This window comes from Ceratotherium simum, chromosome 9 (assembly GCF_057802395.1).
Source record: "Ceratotherium simum simum isolate JZ-2026a chromosome 9, ASM5780239v1, whole genome shotgun sequence".
NCBI classification, from domain to species: Eukaryota; Metazoa; Chordata; class Mammalia; order Perissodactyla; family Rhinocerotidae; genus Ceratotherium; species Ceratotherium simum.
The window spans coordinates 17,920,743-17,941,040 of NC_141908.1; the positions used below are offsets into that span (position 1 = coordinate 17,920,743).

Here is a 20,298-nt window from a genome sequence, read left to right on the forward strand (position 1 = left end):
TAGCCTTCTTGGTAGCTGGAATCTGCTCTAGAGGGTATGAATCACAAAATGCACCAGACAATTAAAGAGATGATTTTATTCAGGCTATTGCAACAGAGAGCACATTCATTAATGAGGAATGGCTCAAAGAACAGAAAAGGGGCCTGGGCTTTGTAGAGGCAAGTAAATAAGAGAATCATGAGGAGGAGTGGAGGCGGGTCTTATCTAGATCGTATGGGAAGTGTGATTCTTTGGTTAGTCATTTCCCAGAGCAGAAATGGGTGGAGGGTCACTATTTTTCAGGCGCATAGGACTCAGGTAAAGTTCAACGTTGTCAGTTACCCTTTCATTCAAGACAAATGAATATTATTCATCCTAAACAACTCAGACGTTATCATAAACCTCCTGAGTGGGGCAAAGCAGGGTCTGGTCGTTCAAGGACTCTTGTTGGTGTTGTTCCTACAAAATCAGTTGAACCATCTGTTGAGAGATGGTGGCAAAGATCAGTTCTTTTTTTTTTTTTCTCTGGTGAGGAAGATTGGCCCTGGGCTAAGATCCATGCCCATCCTCCTGCACCTTATACCGGACGCTGCCACAGCATAGCTTGACAAGCAGTGCGTAGGTGCGCGCCTGGTATCCAAACCTGCGAACCCTCAGGCCGCCGCAGCGGAGCGTGCGCACTTAACTGCTATGTCACCAGGCTGGCCCCAGATCAGTTCTTTTAGAGTCCTCAATATCAGCCATCTTACATAAAAAAGAGAGATATTAATATGAAAGTTTGTGTTAAAATAAAGAGCCAGGAATTGAACCTTGAGAGTAACCAGTCTGGTGGATTCCAGGTCACTGAAAATCTTTCAGTTATGCAACACTACTCACTGAGCCTCTTGGAGCTAGAATGTCAATGCTCTGGTGATGTCCAGGGTCTTGACTACCTCTTATATATGAGCATGCGTAACTTGAGCATTTCACGGGACTTCCTTCCTTAGTGGCCCAGACAGCAGCTTGTTCAGGGAAAAATCTGGCCTATGCATGGTCCACTGCAGTGCTGAATCCTTTGAGGTTTTTTTAAGTCATTGGACTTGAGCTCTCAGGGCTTCTTCAAGGGGCCAGACCAAGGCAACTTAGAGTCCCAAGAGATAGGTGGGTGGTCAAATTTTAGTTCTCCATGACACCAGGTTAGGTGGGAGGGAGAAAAATTGGAAAACTTAGTGTGGAGTGTTGTGATTAGATATTGAAGGAAACGGAAAGAATTGAAAATTTGGTATATATTGACAATTTGGGCAAGGCAACAGGATCCAGTACAATTTACAGGTGGATATCAAAAGTGGTTTTTCCATGGGATGAGGAAAGGAGAAAGTCAACTAAATCTTTACCACAAATAGATGTTGTTTACCTATCCATCAATTACTGCAATTTACAGAGAGGGGCAAAATAGCTCAAAGGCCATGAACAGGGCCAGCATCTGATAACTGGGGAGGATGTGCTCTTGACGATGCATAGTTTTCCATTCACACACAAAATTTCTGTCTACCGTCACCCTTCTCTTGATCAAAAATAATCTCTCAAAATAAGATTACTGTTAATCCCCAAATAAGGCTAGTCTCATTGGATTTCGCCTGATTATTTATATAGGTGTAGCAAGAATGATAACTTACCATATACAGTCATGTACCACATAACAACATTTAGGTCAACGACAGACCACATATACAACAGTGGTCCCATAAGATTAGTACCATATAGCCTAGGTGTGTAGTAGGCTATACCATCTAGATTTGTGTAAGTACACTCTATGATGTTTGCAAGATGACAAAATCACCTAACGATGCATTTCTCAGAATGTATCCGCGTCGCTAAGCGACGCATGACTGTATAGGTTTTCTTAAGTCTGCTTTGCTGGAAATATTCATATGGAATATCAGATTGGACTTTTGAAAGCCTCTTGGGGCTAGAAAGCCAAGCCAAGAACTCATCACCAGATCTTACAGGTGCAGTACCTATAGGTTTGGGTGAAATCTACTCTTTTTGAGGTCCTCAAAAATATTCTAAGGATCCTGGGCTTCCCAGAAAGTGACTTTTCTTACTCACCTGTAACACTAGGAACTCTGTAAACCAGGCATAAGGACTGTTTTCCCACGAGGGCTTTGTAAGCATTGGCTCCACATAGTGAACCTTTGTTTCTTAAAAGTGTTTGTTCATGTCTGATTAAATGAGCATCATTCTCAAATATGACAGTCCAGGCAAGGCCACGGTTGCATAACTGATGTTTTCAACCATGTCCTGCTAACAAGGAAGACTGATCATTATTGAACCTATTCAAATAACTATAGTGCCATGAAAAGAGAATACTTAACAGTTTCTGAATTCTGGAGAGGTCAGTCAGAGAGAAAAAGATAAATGTTTCTGTTTATAAAAGTATAACCTAGTAAACTGTTATGAGTTATAGACAGCCTAAAAGAAAAGACACCTTAAGGGGTTCCTTATGTCCGGGAAATAGAACATTAAAATATCAACAATATTCCTAACATAAGCCATAGTCGTCTTTCATCATTCAGTCCTGCGTAATTGATTCTTGCTCTGCTCCATCTGTTTTTTGAGTAACGTCCTGGAAATCCTGACTCAGTCCAATTGTTTAAATGAGGCCTTCAGAAGCCTATGCCCAAAAGTATCTGGGAAAGTCCCTTTCCCCGGGGCTCTGAGACAGTCCTTTGTTGAAGAAAAACCACTCAGACCTGTATCTGAGTGGCAAGATCTCTCAGGGAAGCGTCAGAGTAAAGCAAAACTTATGTATAGTTGACAAAAGACTCAAAATGGTTGTTATTAATTTATTCCTGATCATTTTCAAAAATGAAATATCTGATGAAAGTTTATCACAAGAATAATGTTAACAAAGCCAGTTTTAGATAAAGTATCAATAAACATGATTAATCCAATTTTCAAAGAGTGGATATTACATCTAGTTTTTAAAAATAGATGAACACAATCTTTACAAAGAAAAATATCTACAGATACAACATGTAATAATTCTGAGCCATAATATGCCATGAATATTAAGCACATAGTTAGAATATATGAGGAATATATTTGGAATGTCAAGTAAAGAGATTCAGTAAGTCTGGAGTAGGTCCTAAACATCTGTATATTAATAAAACTCCACAGGTAAGTGATGTGAATCCTTACTTGAATACTACTAGCCTGGATGCTAGATTCAAATTAAAGAAGTAAAGTTGTGACCAAGTTAACATTTAAAAAAATAAGTGAAATTATGACTAACAACACTGTACTGTTGTTGTCTAATTTCAGGCAAAGCAGCACCAGGACACTGATAAATAGAAACATGTCATGGACAGCAAGGGCACTGACAATTCTCTAGGAACTTCCTATATGGCATATGATTTCAAAATATTTATATTGATAACATTTTACCCATACAAATTTAACCTAGGGGGCCGGCCCCGTGGCTTGGTGGTTAAGTGAGCACGCTCCACTGCTGGCGACCCGGGTTCGGATCCCGGGATCGCACCGACGCGCTGCTTCTCCGGCCATGCTGAGGCCGCGTCCCACATACAGCAACTAGAAGGATGTGCAGCTATGACATACAACTATGTACTGGGGCTTTGCGGGGAAAAAATAAATAAATAAAATCTTTAAAAAAAATTTAACCTAGGGAAGGTTAAGTATCTCTTCTGGTTTGACAATGTTTTCCATGCAACTCAACCATAGTAACATATCAAATAAACCTAATTATTTCCAGCACCTCTCTTTTTATAAAGTGAGAGAAAAGTCACTTGTGATTTTCTGGGGGCCCTCTGGGAAATCTTAAAAGACAGCCTTAAGAGTAAAAGATATCACTTACGATTCAATTTAGGAAAGGCAAAAATATCAAAAGTTGTCAGAAGATTTGAACACGAGTTAAGATAGGATCATGAGTTACTGAGAATAATACTTGGCTACCAGTTTAATCAAAATGACAATGACAGATTAAAAAGTAAACATAGGAGGTAACATGATGGTAAGGAACCTTAGCTTAGCTCTTTCAAAAGCGAGAAGACTTTGTTCTCTTAAATAATCAAGGACATGACAAAGACAACAGAAAGCACAGGAAATTACTCTTATAACCCACAGAAACTCTGTTATCTAGGTAGATTACACAGAGGGTAAGAATCACATTTTACAACATCTTACCAAGAGCAGATAATAATCTCAGAATTTTTTTGTCATTTTAATCGAGAGAAAACCAAATTCTAGTTTTGTATCAGTACAATTGACACTAAAGCTTTTTTAAAAAAATCTTATAAAACCTTAGCCTCCTTTGACCCTAGCAAGTAAAATTCCCTTTCCACGAACTTGCTACAACTTTTTACACCCATTCGGGTTTCGTCCTAAACTTTTTCTCATTCTTGAACAACCAGTCAACTTACTTTAGGACAAAACTATTCCCTTCTTTTCTTAACAAAAACACATCTTCTTTAGTAACAATTTCTCAAAGTGGCAAAAAATGAAGAAATTTATTAACAGACACAAAAATATATAGCCTCTGTGTATCATACAGGAACTTTAGGAATATTCAACGTATGTAAGTGCTTATTTATCTCTAAGCCAATCAGAATAGAGCTCTTTCAAGAGATTTTATAATCTAATTTGGTAATACCATCTGCATGTAGGAATACATTTTAAACTCACGACACACATATATATATACAGATACAGACAGAGAGCTTATAGCTTCAATTTTAAATTTCAGCCATGGGTCAAGCATAAATACAGAAATAGAAAACTCATTGGTTCATATCAAAGGACTGTTCTCATTAGGTACAAATTCTTAATTAATTTGAGCTCAAAATAGACAAATCGACAAATAAACAAAAAAAGATTAACAAGCCAGATTATTTATCATCTCTCACCCAACAGAGACAAGATCTCTGTAAACCATCAATCCACTTACAGAGATCACAAATGGTCAGACCACAAAACCAAAAGAAGCTCACACTAAAAATCAAGCAAGTACTCAGACAGAATCAAAATCAAGTCCTTATTGTACTATCAATGGACAAGAGTCTGGAACACAGGACCAGGAGTCAGACTCACCATTGGGTCCCCTAGTCGCCAGTCAGGAACAGAACACAGAAGGCTAAGGCTTTGTTACTTGGGGGGAGTAACTGAGGATCTGAAGGAGAAGCCCAGCCCTATCCAAGTCATAGCACCAAACAAAGACAAAATACACAGGACAATTAAGGAGATGATTTTATTCAGGCTGTTGCAACAAGGAGAACATTCACTAATGAGGAATCTCTAAGAAAAGGAAGGAGATCTGGGGTTTTATAGAATCATGTAAATACAGGAATTGTGAGGAACAGTGAAGGTGGGTCTTATCTAAGTCATCTTGGGAGGGGAAAGGGTTCTTTGTCTTTAGCTGTTTTCTGGAACACAAAAGGGGTGGGAGGTTTCAGAAAACAAAAGAGTAGAAGGATTTCAGAAAATAAAAGGGTAGGAGAATTTCTTAACTGGCTGTTTTCCTGGAGTACAGGGCTCAGGTAATGTTTAATATCATGAGGACTTATCAAGCAACCAAATGTAAGCTATGGTTATTGTAATTTAGTAGCTTTTGACTTTGGCCTCATACCACAAAGATCTCTGTAATCCATTGTAAGATGCATCATAAGAATTTTTTTTTTTTACTATATATAAATCAAACACTAATATTTAGAGGTGATTTATCTTTTAAAATATAACAAGACAGAGTCAGTGGCATTCCTGGTCACTTGACGGGCCACACAGAAGGGAACAGCTTATGCAAAAGCACCTACCAACAGTGCTGCAAATTCAGGGCACTGAGAATTAGTCAACGTGGGGACAGTGTGGAGAGAGGAGGGGCCAGGGAAACGTGAGCTGGAGGGAGAGCCAAGGACAGGGTGGGGAGACCCCTTTGGGCCTCTCTCACAAGGTAGACCCAATCTGGAGGGAGATGTGACGGTGTAGGTGTCGAATTAGGGGTGTGATGCCCTCTCGGTATGAGCCTGAGCCTTGGGGCCAAACTCTGGTTTCGGATCCAGCTGTTGCCACTCACTGGCTCTGTGATCTTGAGCAAGTTACTTAACCTCAGTTTTTTTCAGTTGTAAAATGATGTTAATAGCATCTGTTTCAGAGGCATTTTGTGATTTAAACAAGTAAAGCACCCAGAATTATGTCTGGCTTGTAGAATTAGCTATGATGACTACTAGAATGTCAATTATTGCTGTTACTTTTTTACGCTTTGCTTGGCTAAATGTTGCTCTCTGGGAGCACCTCCGCAAGTGGGCCTCCAGTGTTCTCCTTAGGAGTGGCTCAGGGGCACCGATCTGGTTGGAAGTTGTGGGGGTGGGTAAAGGCTTGACTTGATACTGCATCTGTAAAGCTTTTTAAGCAGGAGGGACTAGTTCAATTAGTCAAAGCAAATAATGAGGTTTTGGAGATTGGAGTGTGGGTCAAGTCCTGCCAATGCCACCCTTACTATATGGGGATGGGGGGTAGGAAACAAACTTGACTAAGGAATATTGCAATAATTTGCACTACATGGCTCCAGGAAGGTCCTTTAGCATCAGTATCTACCCAGTGCCCCTATTTAAACTTCTGCTGTGGTGAAAATGGGAAACTCAAGTAAAATGGTCAGGGGGAGGTACCGAGGGTCTAAATATGTCTGAGGCTTAGCAAACACAGAAAGTCATAAAGCAAAACATCGAGTATGTTTGTCAAAATATATGATGTGTTTCATCAAAACATGGGAAATTCAAAGAAGAGCATCTCAGCATCCTCTTAAGGATAAACACACAAAAGTAGGTTAAGATTCTTGTCTGACACAGAGATTGTTCCAAACTTCAGGAGCAATGCCAACTTGATTTGCTTCTAGTTCCCAGCCCAGGTGAGTTGGTGAATTATTCTGGAGCATAAGGTCTCTCGAATTGCTATGCAAATGCCTGCTGGCTGCAGACAAGAGCCACCAGCATGGTTCAAAGCCAATTCTGTCCCCCACCTCACTCAAGAACGCCACTGCTGGGGCATGTGGCATGGTCTGAGAGAAGGGCGGCAGGGACTACCAGCATCTCTTGAAGTCATGCAAGCAAAATACCCATTCTCTTCACAATTGACATAAATTGCAATCATAAATTTATTTTATTGACATAAATTGTAATTCATAACCTGAAACATTAGGAAAAAAGATCCACAGACACCCCCTCTCCCCAGCCCCCAGCTCCTACAGCTGGATAGAGGACAGAGAAACACAGAAACCTGAACACCCATGGCAGAAACATCCATAGAAAAATGCCTGTTTCCAAATTACTTTGGATAGTCTCACCATTTGCTTTGCTACTGTGTCAAGCCTTGCTTCCAGGGGCAGAAATACTTTACACAAATAGATTGTTAGTACTGTGGGGAATTGAAGTTTACTCAATCACTGTGAGAGCCACGGCTTTCAGAGCTTTTGACCATGACCCAGAGTAAGAAATACACTTTCTATTATGACCCAATACACATATCCATAACTGAAGCAAGATTTCCGTGGTGTAAATACTCCCACCACGGTTCGTTTCTAGCTATCAACCTGATGTCACTGAACCGCTGAACATGGAGTTGGGAAGAGATGCACACCATTGGCTGTCAGCACACAACTGCTGCATACACACAACAGCAACAATATCAATGAAGACTGCTGAACTCATGTTGCAAAGAACATCTGGGGAAACCCTTTCTAATTTGCAAAATTTGTGAAACACGGAAAAGAGTCAATGTGCAATACCTGAAGGTATTCTTTACAGAACTTTCAGGCCTTTTGGAAGCCTGTTTCAGTAAACACCCTCCATCATAATTTAATCTTCTTTTGAGGATGTTCCAAGAAAGGTGGTCCCTCTATTTTAAATCACTGCCTTCTCCGATTTTCCTCTGATCCCTCCTTGCTTCAGCCCAGATGACATTTTCTTTGGAAGCATTTTTTACAAAGCACTAAAAAATCAAGTTTGATACAGTATAAAATGAAGACTGTGTGTGTGTGTGTGTGTGTGTGTGTGTGTGTTAAAATTCACAGGACTCTAGGTCTTCTGAACAATTGGATGAACCTTGGTAGCTTTCTCTTAAGCCTTAAAGTTATTGTGCAAATAAAAGAATTATGTATTGCTGCATAATAAACCACCCTAAAAGTCAGTAGCATTCAACAATAAGCATTTATTTCTCACATTTGAGGGCTAGCTGCGGAGACTATCTGCTATTACCAGGGCTTACTCTTGTTTGTGGAGCAGCTGGAGGCTCTACTCTAAGCTGGGTTTGGGTGGGGCACCTTGGCTCCACACATCCCTCAGCCATCTCATGGGACTACTGGGCTAGACTGGTGGAAACATTCCTTTTCATGGCAATGGCACTTGCTCAAAAGAGCAGGAGGAAATTTGAAAGACTCATTGAGGGCATCACTTTTCCTCTTTCTACTAGCCAAAGCAAGACAGAGGGCCAAGCCCAGAGTTCAAGGATAAAGAAGACACGCCACCCACAGAGAGAGGGCACTGCAAAATTACATAACATGGGAGATGGTTCCAAGGAGGGGTGAAGAATTGGGGCCTGTGGTAGGCTGAATAATGCCCCCAAAAGATGTCACATCCTAATCTCTGGAACCTCAGAGTTTATTATCTCATACGGCAAAAAGGACTTTATGGATGTGATTAAATTAAGGATTTTGAGATGGAGAGATTATCCTGGATTTTCTGAGCGGGCCCAATGTAACCACAAAGATCCTTATAAGAGGGAGGCAGGAGATCAGAGTTTGAAAAAGGATATGAAACAATGGAAGCAGAGGGAGAAAAGGTGATGTGATGCGGGGCCATGAGCCAAAGACTGAGGACAGCCTCCAGAAGCTGGAAAAAGCAAGGAAACAGAATGTCCTCTGAAGCCTCCAGAAGGAATGCTGCCGCGCCAACACCTTGATTTTAGAGTTCTGACCTCCAAACTGTAAGAGAATAAGTTTGTGTTGTTCTAAGCCACTAAGTTTGTGGTAATTTGTTATAGCAGCAATTGAAAATCAGTACAGGTTTTGGTATCTGGATGTGAGGTGCTGCTGTAACAAATACCTAAAAATGTGGAAGTGGCTTTGGAATTGTGTAATTGGCAGATGTTGGATGAAGTTTGAGGTGCATGATAGAAAAAGCCTAGACTGTCTTGAATAGACTGTTAGTAGAAATATGGATGTTAAAGACTCTGCTGGTGAGGGTTCAGGAGGAAATGAGGAATAGAGCATCAGAAACTGGAGGAAAGGGGATTCTTGTTATATAGTGGCAGAAAGGATGGCTAAATTGTGGCCTATATTTATGTGGAAAGAAGAATTTGTCAGTGATGAACTTGGATATTTAACTGAGAAGATTTCCAAGCAAAATGTTGAAGGTACAATCTGGTTTATTCTTACTGTTTGTAGTAAAATGCAGGAAGAAAGAAATAAATAGAGAAAAGTACTGTTAACCAAATAGAACCAGGACTTAATAATTTTGTAAGTTCTCAGACTATCCAGATTGCAAAAGAGGCTAAAATTAGGAGCTTTCCTGTCAGGAAAGCATGCTCTGGAAAGAAAGCCAAGAGTGTTGTTGAACAATTTTTTGCTAGCATCTGGGAAGAAATAAAATGTCACAGTATTCTTTTAACACAGAGGGCTCTTTGAAGAGATTAAGAATGTGGCTCATGGATCCCCTCAGCCATGTCATGGGCCTACCCAGGAAAAATCTGTGAAGGAGACTCTTGTCTAACGGAGGGAATCTCTGTGACATACAGGGGAGACCCATAAGATTCTTGATGATGTTATACTAGAAGAAACATTGCCAGCTTGAACTGAAAGGGACAGAGGGGGACAATAAAAATGACTGTTGGACTCCCCAAATTCCACAGGTAGGAAACAGGTGGATAAAACTACTCAACTGAAAACATATGCTACTCTTCATGAAAAGGAAAGAATGACTCAGTGTGGACTCCTGGGCTCAGAGAGTAGAGCTAAGAGCCAGAAAGGATTAATCCCAAGCCTTAAAATAGAGTTTTCACAGTTGGATTTCAAAATTGTTTGGCACTGGTGACTTCTTCTTTCCCTTTATTTTATTCATTTTCGAATGGGAATGTCTATAACTGTTATCCTATGCTGTCTCATAAATACATTTAGGGGAGCAGATAACTTGTTTTCTAGTTTCACAGGTTTATGAATAGAGAGAAATTTTGCCCCAGGATGGATCATACCCAGAATCTCACTTATTCTTGATTTAGATGACTTAGATGAAGTGATTTGGGAATTTTGAACCGATAATATTCACAGAGATTTTGGACTTTGAGTTGATACTGTGATAGGTTGAGACTGTGGGAGATGTTGGAAAAGGGTGAATGTATTTTGATGTAGAATGTAAGTGAATCTTTCAGGGCCAGAAGGCAGACTGTGGTAAGCTGAATAAGGATCCTCCAAAGATGTTCACAACCTAATCCCGGGAACCTATAAATGTTACCTTATATGGCAAAAGGGACTTTGCATCTATGCTTGTTAAGGATCCTCAGATGAGGAGATTGTCCTGGTGGACAGTCTAGAGGGGCCCTAAATATAATCACAAGGATCCTTATAAGACAGAGGCAAGAAGGTCAAAGCAGGGAGAAGGTGATGTGATGACAGAAGCAAAGATTGGAGTGATGTGAGCTGAGGCCAAGGAGTGCCACAGCCTCTAGAAGCTAGAAGAACCAAGATTCTCCCTTAGATCCTTCAGAAGGAACTAGCTCTGCTGACACCTTGATTTTAGCCCTTTAAGATTCGTTTTGGACTACTGACCTCCAGAACTGTAAGATAACAAATTTGTATTATTTTAAGCCACTAAATTTATGGTAATTTGTTACCATATGGTAGCAATTGGAAACTAATATAGGGCCATTAATACAATCTTATGTAGGAATAAACCTAGCTCCCCTGTTTTACATATAATATCATCTTAAGCATTATAATTATTTTAAAAATATACGCTATTATTTTAAGGTATGCAGCTTTGTGAACATTTGACATTCTCAAATGTGACTTGACCTCACACTGGGACCAACTTGTCTTCCAAAAGAAGACATCTTTACTTTAAAAATGAAAGTCAGCGAGTAATACGATCTGAAATACAGAAATGTCCATTATAAGCAACTGTAAACACCATTTTAAAAGTTAAAGTTAAAAATTATATGTGATGGAACAACAGTGTAGGAGTGTTGGGAGTCACCAAAGGGAATTTTGCAGTTACAAGCGCGCCCTCCTCCCTCTTCATTTTTGCTGTTTAGAAGCCATCATAAAGATAGAAACAATGGAGAAGGAGAAAGGACAAAAGAAAGAGAGCTGGAGACCTATGGAGCAAGATGCTCTGGAGCAGCTGTGTGGGAAGATCAAAGTAGCTACAAGGAGAAAAGGGATTTTTTTTTAATTTATTGCTGTAAATTATATACATGTATTTGGATCCTCTAAAGTTTTTAAGAAATACAGAGTAAGAATATAAGTGATTTTGAGATTTCTTCTGGTTATTGGAAAGAAGATACCTAGTACATATCTCTGATGTTATTTTGGATCCTTCTTCAAGGATCTTGATCATTTAGGAATGCTTCAGTTTGCAGGTGTCAGAAAAGTGGTAAGGTAAATAATATCTTAATAAATAGGGATTTCTTTCCCTCATATAAGAAGAAGCCTGGAGGTACACAGTTGTGGGAATGGTTCTTAAACGACTGAGGCTATTTTAGTCTTTATATACTGATCATCTGAGTGGCTTTTAAGCTTAGGTTTATACCCTATGTTAAAATGATGGTTGCTGTAGCTCCAGGCATCATGACCTCATTCAAAGGCAGGAAGTTCATGGGTGGCCAAGGTGAGAACCTATCTCCTCCTACATCTCTATTAAAAGGAAACAAATCATCTTTCCCAGAATTCCTAGTAGACTTGCCCTTAGATCTCATCGGCCAGACCTAGGTCACACAGTGCCCCGTCTCCCTGTACTTGTAGAGGAGAGGTGGAGAAAGCAAGAATCTGGCTTTCCAGACTCTGTAGTGAGATGTAGCAAAGAAAATGGGACTGAGAATGGCTTTTGAATGGCCATACAGTGGTGTCCACTGCAAGTGTCCAGTCTCCCTTCTATTCAAGCGGCTCCAGCTTGGTGGGCAGCAGATTTGGGAACCAAGTGAGGGCTACAACTCTTTGTCATGAGGTCTGGCCTCCAGAGAAAAGCCACTGCAGTGCTCTTCAAAAAATGCTGGCATACCCCTCACTGGTGGACTTCTCACTGCTGAGGCAAGTATGTGTCTTCTGGGCCATCTTGGGGAACATGGTATTGGAATGGATAAGTAGGTCACACTTGATAAATCTATTAGATCGTTTCCCTAAATTCTTGGATTCCTCCCTCTACATAATATCAAGGTATTTCCGGCATTTCACCTTCATAAGAAGAACTTCAGCACAGACCTTAAAAGCTCAGACTCTACAACCAGGCTATCTGATTTAAATCTCAGCTTTACCACTTACAAGCTGCATGTGGGAAATTGTTGAACCTCTAAAGGTCTCAGTTTCCTCCTTTATAAGTGGGGGTGATAATACATATCTCATAGGCTTATTCTTAGGATTAAATAACTTAATATATGAAAATATTTTAAACAGTGCTTGGCACCTAGTAAGACCTACATGAGTGCCAGCTAGCATTATTGTTTACACTGGACTCCATGAGTCTAGATTTCAGCAGCCAACTGAGCAGATGATTAATACTACTCCTAACTGATCAAGTGAGCACACTGAGTCTAGAATTTTGGTAACTGCCTCCATATCAATAGATTCAGCCCGATCTAAAGCTATGTTCTTTCTTTTTTGGTCTAGAATTCTCAGAATCTCTCACCACATATATTCCCCAGATTTTTGCTTTTACGAGTTAGCAGAATCTCATAACTCCTGTGATGGGTAAGTTGTCTTCTTCAGGGTTTGTCTTTTCCATTGGTCTCTTGAGGTGTGCTAGGAACCTCATCACTGCCTTCATTTGGCAAGGGAGGCCAACACAGGGCTTGAGGAATGTGGAGTCATTCAGTCATCTGAATTGTCTCACGTCTTTCCATTCAGTCCTCAGGGCCCTACTCTGTCATGATCAATGTCCTTGGTTTCAAATAAGAGAGTTTTAGGCTGTGAATCTAAGTGACTTTGTACTTCCGCAGCCCACAAGATCAAACTTTGGTTTTTAGTTTTCACCTGTCTTGGCCTCCAGCTGCTAGAAAAAAGAAATTTTGTTGCTATTGTTGTCTGTTTTAGAAGTCATAGACAATCCCTGGTATATATGTGCTTCGAGCTGAGAATTTAGGAACTTGAGCTGAGGAATCTGGAGTTAGAGCTCATTATTCTCTTCCTTTAAGCTGTCCACCTCCATAAAAAAACAACCACCATTTTCTTCCCACAGTCCTGATATTCCTCAGCTGCTACTTGGTCTCGTGAGAGCTTGATATCAATGGGTACTTTATTCTAGGTGATACAGTTAATAATTTAATAAACTGTTCGGCCACTGTATGCCATAGGCTGCCTGCATCAAAACTCTTTAAACTAATTGGATTTTCAACCCTCAGCCTTAATCAGACTAAATAACCCATCCCTGATTTCTTCTGTTTCCCTGAGGATTTTTGCCTCTTGATTCTAATGTCTGTATCAGTCAGGCTACTTAACTGCAAGCAACAGAAACTTACTCTGACTGATTTAAGGAGAAAAGGAATTTATTTAAAGGAAAGATGGAGTCAGGCTCAGAGGCATATGCATCTAGAAACAACTCCTAAAATCATGTCATAGAACTGGTAAGGTGAAAACACTGCTGCCTCTACCACTATATACAAGACATCTCTGCATACATTGTTAACACCATGGTATCAGTCACCGGGTACCACTGCTAGCAATGCTGTCCTAAAACTTGATCGACCACCGTTACCATCAGAGGCTTTACTTTCCACCAGGATTGTGCGGTGGATAATTCACAAGCCATTAAAGATAGTTCAGGTCCTGGGCAGGAAAAAAAAAATTCATTTGTTTATTTCACAGAGCCATGCTCCAAGACTGAATCACATGGGTCCCAGGTTACAGGGTTTACAAACACAATTGTTATTTTGTTGCTTATATTTTTCATATAATTTGAATAGGTCAAGAAATGTAGTTTATGTATGGTACCTTAAATATCCCCTTTAGTTTTTAGTATACTTTTCTGAGTGGTTTCTGCCCTGATCTTCATTTCTTCCTGGTTTCCTGGGGGTAGGCAGCATAGTGTAGTAGAAAGATTCTGGGCTCTGGAGTCAGGAAAACTTTGGATTCAATCCTGACTCTGGCCCTAATCAACAGTGCCTATTGGTGGGCCTGTTACTTAACTTTTCAAAGTCTTGGATTCTTCTTCTATAAAATGGGTATAGTAAAATCTGCTCCATGAGTTGCTATGAGGATGAATATAATTCACATGGAGCTTAGTAAGAGATGCTGAGAAATAATGGACTTGATTGTGTGGACAGAGGCGTGTTTTCTAAATTTATAGTTGAGCTATTATCTAAAGTGTGGTGCATGGGACAAACATACGGAAAGAAGTGGAGCAGACGTAGCAATGCCAACAGACACTGTTGCATTGTTGTGAAGTAATCCCAAACATCTTTCATCTTTTCACCTAACATCCCTTGTTCACCAGGTAAGCATGCTTTTGCTGTTGAAATCCCACTGTGTTATTTTCTTCCTCTCTAAATTTGTAATGAATTGTCTCTTGAGAGGACATGATGAAATATACAACTCTATCCTAGTAAGCATCTTTCTGTCTACAAGCAGTGTCCTTTAGCAATTATTATTATAAATTACAATCTTAACTCTGTAAGAAAAACAATTGAGATAGTATTAATTTCCCTCAAAGACATCGCAATTATATTATTTATACAAATAAACAATATATATAATAAAATATATTTGTATTATATTTATATTATATAAAATACACATAAGGTGTGTACATATGAATATTACATCCTTATACTTTATTTCTGTATATACACATACACTTTTGTAAAAAAAAAATCCTAAAATAATAACCATCTGTAATCTCTATAGCAACGGGTCTACAAAGTTTAAATGACGTCTTTCAGAAACCTCTAGGCAACCAGGTGATACAATTATTAACCACCCGTGGGAATTTGGCTTCAAAGTCAATCTATTAGGATTAGAATCTGTACCCTCATCCAAAGCACAGAAAGTCCTGGCCACCAGATGTCACCATTCTTCTATTTCCTTCCCAGTGCCGAAGAGAGCTGGAGACCTTATTTTCTTCCGAGGGACTGAGAGACCTACGTGCCTCCCAACATTCCTGGGATTTCACCAGAAGGTCTTATTAAGAGGAATCGTCCCGCCCCTGCAGATTTCATCCTAGTTCTTGAGCATCACCTGGACAGATTCTGACAGGTGAAGACCCAAGTGGCTGATAATTTGGGGGCTCATCTGGTGAGGAAATGTTAGAGCCATTTCCACCAGCTTGAATAGGACTGAGCTAACAAGCCTAGAGCCTAGAGCTAGCTCAATGCAAGAGAGGACACGGGTGGCTTCTGCTAAGGTTCTGGAGTTAGGAGACCTCCTAACCAGCTGTGCGGCCCTGAGAGCTCACTTACAGAATGAGGGAGTTGGATTAAGTCATTTCTAGGGTCTAAAAATTCCATGATCCTCGTTTTTAAATGCCTCTGCTGGGGAAGGTGGGCAGCAGAGTGGGGTGATCTCAGTTCAAGAAAGAAGACCGCAGGGAGGACAGTGAAATGGGGGTGGAAAAATCCTGCAGGAAAGGTAAGGGAAAGTTGAACATAAACCCTCCTACAGTCACCTGATGCAGTGACTGGTTACAGGGCCTAGAACTTGCTGGGGTTATGAATCTTGTCACTTCCACCCCTAAGTAATCCACCAGGCCACTCTCTTTCCATTCCAGATTCTACTACTTAACAACGATCTATAATGCCTAGCGATGTAAATGTACAGCATTCTCTCTCCAGGGACTTGGTTGGATTTAATTTGTCCTGCCAGTCACTGTTCTCTGTGGTACCTTCAGGGCATGGGATGTGTTTTATTTCTTCTTGAATTTACAACAGTACAATGTTCAGCAAGCTGGTCCAGCACGTTCATAAAATCCGGGGATGGGAGGCGGGAAGAGAAAGAGAAATGGAATTCATTTATTGAGCGCCTACTATGTGCCAGGTATTGCTAAGTACTTTAATATATTTTATTTCGTCTTCAAAAGAGCCTCACGAAGCAGCGTTTATTATGCTCATAGATGAAGCTGAATTCAAGTGGCTTGCCCAAGGTCACAAAAACCAAGCGGCAGAATCTCATACTGCTTTACATAACCCATTCTCAAAGTTGGAAACTGAGGCTCAGGCATTTATTCAAGTTGTCTGCCCTTGTAGATGTCTGAGCCCACAGGGCATCTCCCCTCACTGGGCTTCACGACTGGAAGGCCCCTGCTGCTTACAGGCTTGGACTGCACCACTCTGGAGGATGCATTGTCATATCAGCATTTGCATACCGCCCCTGACCTGGCTAGAATATTATTTATGGCTGTGATCAAACTGTCTCCCTTGCTCCTTTCTCCCTTTGGGTTGCGGAATTCAGAGGTTGCTAAAAGTCCTCTCCGACGGGGTTGAGAGTTTGCAGACGGCCCCTGAGAGGCTGGGGCGTTCCGAATTGGCTGAGCGCTCCGCCGGGAGGGCGGGGAGTTTGCCGAACGTCCCTAGCGGGGATCCCTGCCTTCCAGAGCCGTGAGCCCAGAAGCGGGGTGAAGTTGGAGAGGTTGGGTAGGGGAGAGTTGGAAGAAATTGAGGACAGACCTACCCCGCTGATCGGCTGAACTCCCAAGGAGCATCTCTGCCGCGTTCGGGCCGAGCGTGGACGCGCCGCGCGCGGCCCCGCCGGGGCTGGGAGTTTGCAGACCGTCCCTGCCGCGGCCCGCTCGGCGGCGGCCCTGCGGCTCCCGCGGCAGCCGCGGCGGCCCCGGGCGCGATCGAGCCCAGGTAGCCGCGCCGCAGGCTCGGGGCGCCGCGACCCCGTGCCCCGCCGCGCCGTGGGCCCCGCGGGGACGGGGGCTGGCGGGCGCTCCCGGCTGCTGCTGCTGCTCAACAAGGAGGTGAGAGCCACTGGGTCGGGACGATCGCGTCGAAGCTCGCCATCCCCGCGGGGAGATGCACGCAGAGGGGACCGCGGGGGGCGCGAGGAGCTGGGCGCGGGCGGGGAGAGCCCGCACCGAGGGCGGCGCGGCCGGGGGCTTCCGCCTGCAGCCCCTCCGCCGCCTGCGTGGGTGCCCCGGCCGCGGCCGTTCTGCCGGACCTGGGGGTGCAGCCGGGGAGGCGCCTTGAGTCGCCCACCTGCCCGGGGCAGCTCCTCTCCGGGGGAGACTGCAGGCCCCCAGGGCCCGTGGGGAGGGGGCTTGTGGGTTTTTCAAGGGACTGTCCACAAGAGGCTTTGGTTGCGCGGGCTGGAGGCAAACGGCCGAGGATGGCAGATGGGCGCTCGGACCGCGGAGGAGCCTGGTGTGGTCACGCTGCGGGTGTGGACCGGGCTGGGGTCCCCGGGACCTGGGCGCGCAGGGCGGGCTCAACCACGGGCCGGTGGGGAGGAAGAAGGGAGGCTGGTCCCGGGCCCCAGGGGAGGAGGGATGCGGTGGGCGGGCGCTCTGGTCCAGGGGACCAGGGAAGTCCAGGGGTGCCCCCCACCTCTTGGGGACGGCCGCTGGCCCGCAATCCCGCCGGCGCGCTTCTCAAGGCTGCCTGGCCGGAGAGGCTGCGGGGAGCGCAGAGCCCACACCCGCGCACACACTCCCCGAGAGCATGCTCAGTGCGGCCCTGGGAACTTCCTGCCGAGTCGCTGGCAGCCCGGGCCCCCCTCCCGGCCGGCGGCTCGCAAAGTTGGGGGCGGCGGGGAGCGCGAGTGGGGGTCGCGGCGTCTGCCTGTCGCCTTTTCGCGCCCCCAGCCCCTGCCTCGCGTTTGCCCGGCTCCAGGCGCAGCTTTTGCCGACCGCCCCTGCGGCTGGGAACGGGGGCGTGCATGTCATCTCCCGCTCCCCGAGGCCAGGTCCGGGGCCGGGTGGCCAGAGGCCTCGCGGTGCGGCCGCTGCCAGGTGGACCTGCTCGCGATGCGCTCGCCGCGCGCCCGGACCCCGTGAGGTGAGCAGACTGTGGAAGGGGGTGTGTGAGCCCGGGGACGTTGGCGCACACACGCGCTGTCACACACAAAGCCATGGTTTCGTAGCTGCCGCGCGGAAGAGGGAAGAAGTGGCGCTTGCATTGTCCAGCCGCGTTTGGAAAGCCAACAGGGTGCTCGGCGCCTGGGGACCAGGCGATGCATGTGGTTTTCAGAGATGCCAGAGGCAAGGTCTAGGGCCCGGTACTCCTGGCACTGACTGCCAGACCCAGCCCAGAGCGGACGCCACTGTTTGCACCCGGCTCTGGCGGCCCAGTTAGGGAAGGTTGGGCACTTATGAGGCTGTGAAGTTGGGGAGGGGACAGTTGAGGTTTGTGTGGGGTTCGGGTGGGATGGCAACAGTTCACCTGTAAACACACTCGGATCCAAGTGCTAGAAGCAGGGTCTCATTCTAAAGAGAGGCGAGCGGGAAGCTGGTGCTCCCCGCCCCCGTTCATTGTCAAGACCTGAGCGATTTATTCCGAAAGAAACCCCTCAACGCATGTTAGCCACTGTGTCACCCACGTCCTGAGCCTTGAGGCAGGATTAGAACTCCCTTGTTTTTGATTCCAGAAGATCACAAAACAGTTTTTCTTGATGGGCAAACCATCAGAGATCTGCGTTGATCAATGGATTTTCACCACCCGCCCTCCTTTCCTACAAGTTCTTTTTGGTGTTATTGTTCAGGACTGAGATAGGCACCCTCAAATTTGTTGGGCTCTGTTAGGATTAGAGCAGAGCTCCCCTTTCTAGAGGCCTTTTTAGTTTTCTTTGTATACCAACCTGACATTCATATAGTCAGCCTGAGGTGGAGAGGCCCTGAAACCCAGGGTGGTGGAGGAGGGGGAACGGCATGACCTTCTTGTGCTTTTAGGGACTGGGAGGAGAGAAGGAGGCTGCTCTGCCTGGCTCCTGACTTTGGCGGAGCTGGGTGCTTGGACATAGGGTTTGGGCTTTTCCTTTCATGTCCTCCTTTGTTCCAGCCTGCCTTCTCAGGTCTGGGACACTTGTGACTGGAGTCACTAGGAGAGAGGAGTCCTCAGTCCTGATTTGGGGCTTTGCAGGGTTTGCACCTACACAAGCGATGGCCAGTTGGTTTTAATGCGGACTGCAATGGCAGGAGGGCTGGGGGCTCTGCCCAGATCTGCTGCTGGCATCTGTGTTCCAGCCGCTGCTGCAAAGCAGCTCTTGAGCTTTTGAATCTCCTCAGCAGTGTGCATTTCAAGTGCTTTGTGTCTGGAGGTGTGAATACAGTGCTCATTTATATATGTTCACACGTCCATATACTTTTTTATCAAGAAGCATGTGCATATATATGTGCATATGCAGTGTTCTTTGGTAGCGTCTTGGAGCTGGAAGGGACCTCAGGAGGTCACAGGAATTCAAATTTTCTCCCTTCGCATTCAGTTTTCTCAGTGTAAAAATAACCAGCCAGCCTTCTGCCCAGCTGGCTACCAAAAGCATCGAAATGCCAGAGCACGCCTGTGATTCTAGCAAAGGGGGAGGCCTTTGGCTCCTCCCCTGAGAAGTGTGGCTCCTCGGGATCTGCTTTAGACATCACTTTGACATTTGACATGACTTTTCCTAATGCTCCACCTGGCTCGGGATGTAAGTCACTGCAGAGTCACTCTCAGATTGATTTTGGCAGGAGACAGGCAGTGACCAGTGTCCCCTGCAGAGACATCTAGAAAACTGCAAAGAGCAGTTGTCAGTAAGACTTGGGTTGGAAGTTTCACATCTTTTGCACTCTGTGGTCATCGAGGCAGGTGTTTGCTCTGCTCCTTCCCAAGAGGCTTAAAGAGCAGTAGAGACTTATTTATTCCCTGCTCTTTGTGTGTCTTGGCCCCCTGGCTCTAGGAAAGTGGGGTGGCAGTTGGAGGTGGCATGCTGTGTTGATGTTATTATAATAAGTCTCAAGAAAGTATGTGCTGTCAGGAGTGTTGTCTCTGGGGGTTTGTTATGGTAGATGTCAAAGTTTAGGGAAGGGTCCTGGTATCTGGTGAACAGTTAACAGATAGTTTTGGCTGAAGGAAGGTGTATGTGTTCCAGAATCCAGGTACTTAAAAACAGAGAGAAAATAATTTTATATTTGGAGGAGAGTGCCACGTGGGTGACAGCTGAGA

At 44.1% G+C, this 20,298-nt stretch overlaps 1 protein-coding gene across 4 annotated transcripts in view; it reads left to right on the plus strand.

Annotated features, from left to right (window-relative positions):
- The first annotated feature begins 16,749 nt into the window (after positions 1–16,749).
- Positions 16,750–20,298, plus strand: part of MGAT5 (alpha-1,6-mannosylglycoprotein 6-beta-N-acetylglucosaminyltransferase) — a 336,034-nt gene continuing 332,485 nt past the window's right edge. For 3 of the 4 annotated variants that reach the window (XM_087435082.1, XM_087435080.1, XM_087435081.1), the window contains exon 1: positions 16,750–17,123. The gene's annotated coding sequence lies outside the window, so the exon portion shown is untranslated. Of the gene's footprint in view, positions 17,124–18,139; positions 18,160–20,298 lie in introns of those variants that run through there. The other variant, XM_087435083.1, reaches the window with a different exon arrangement.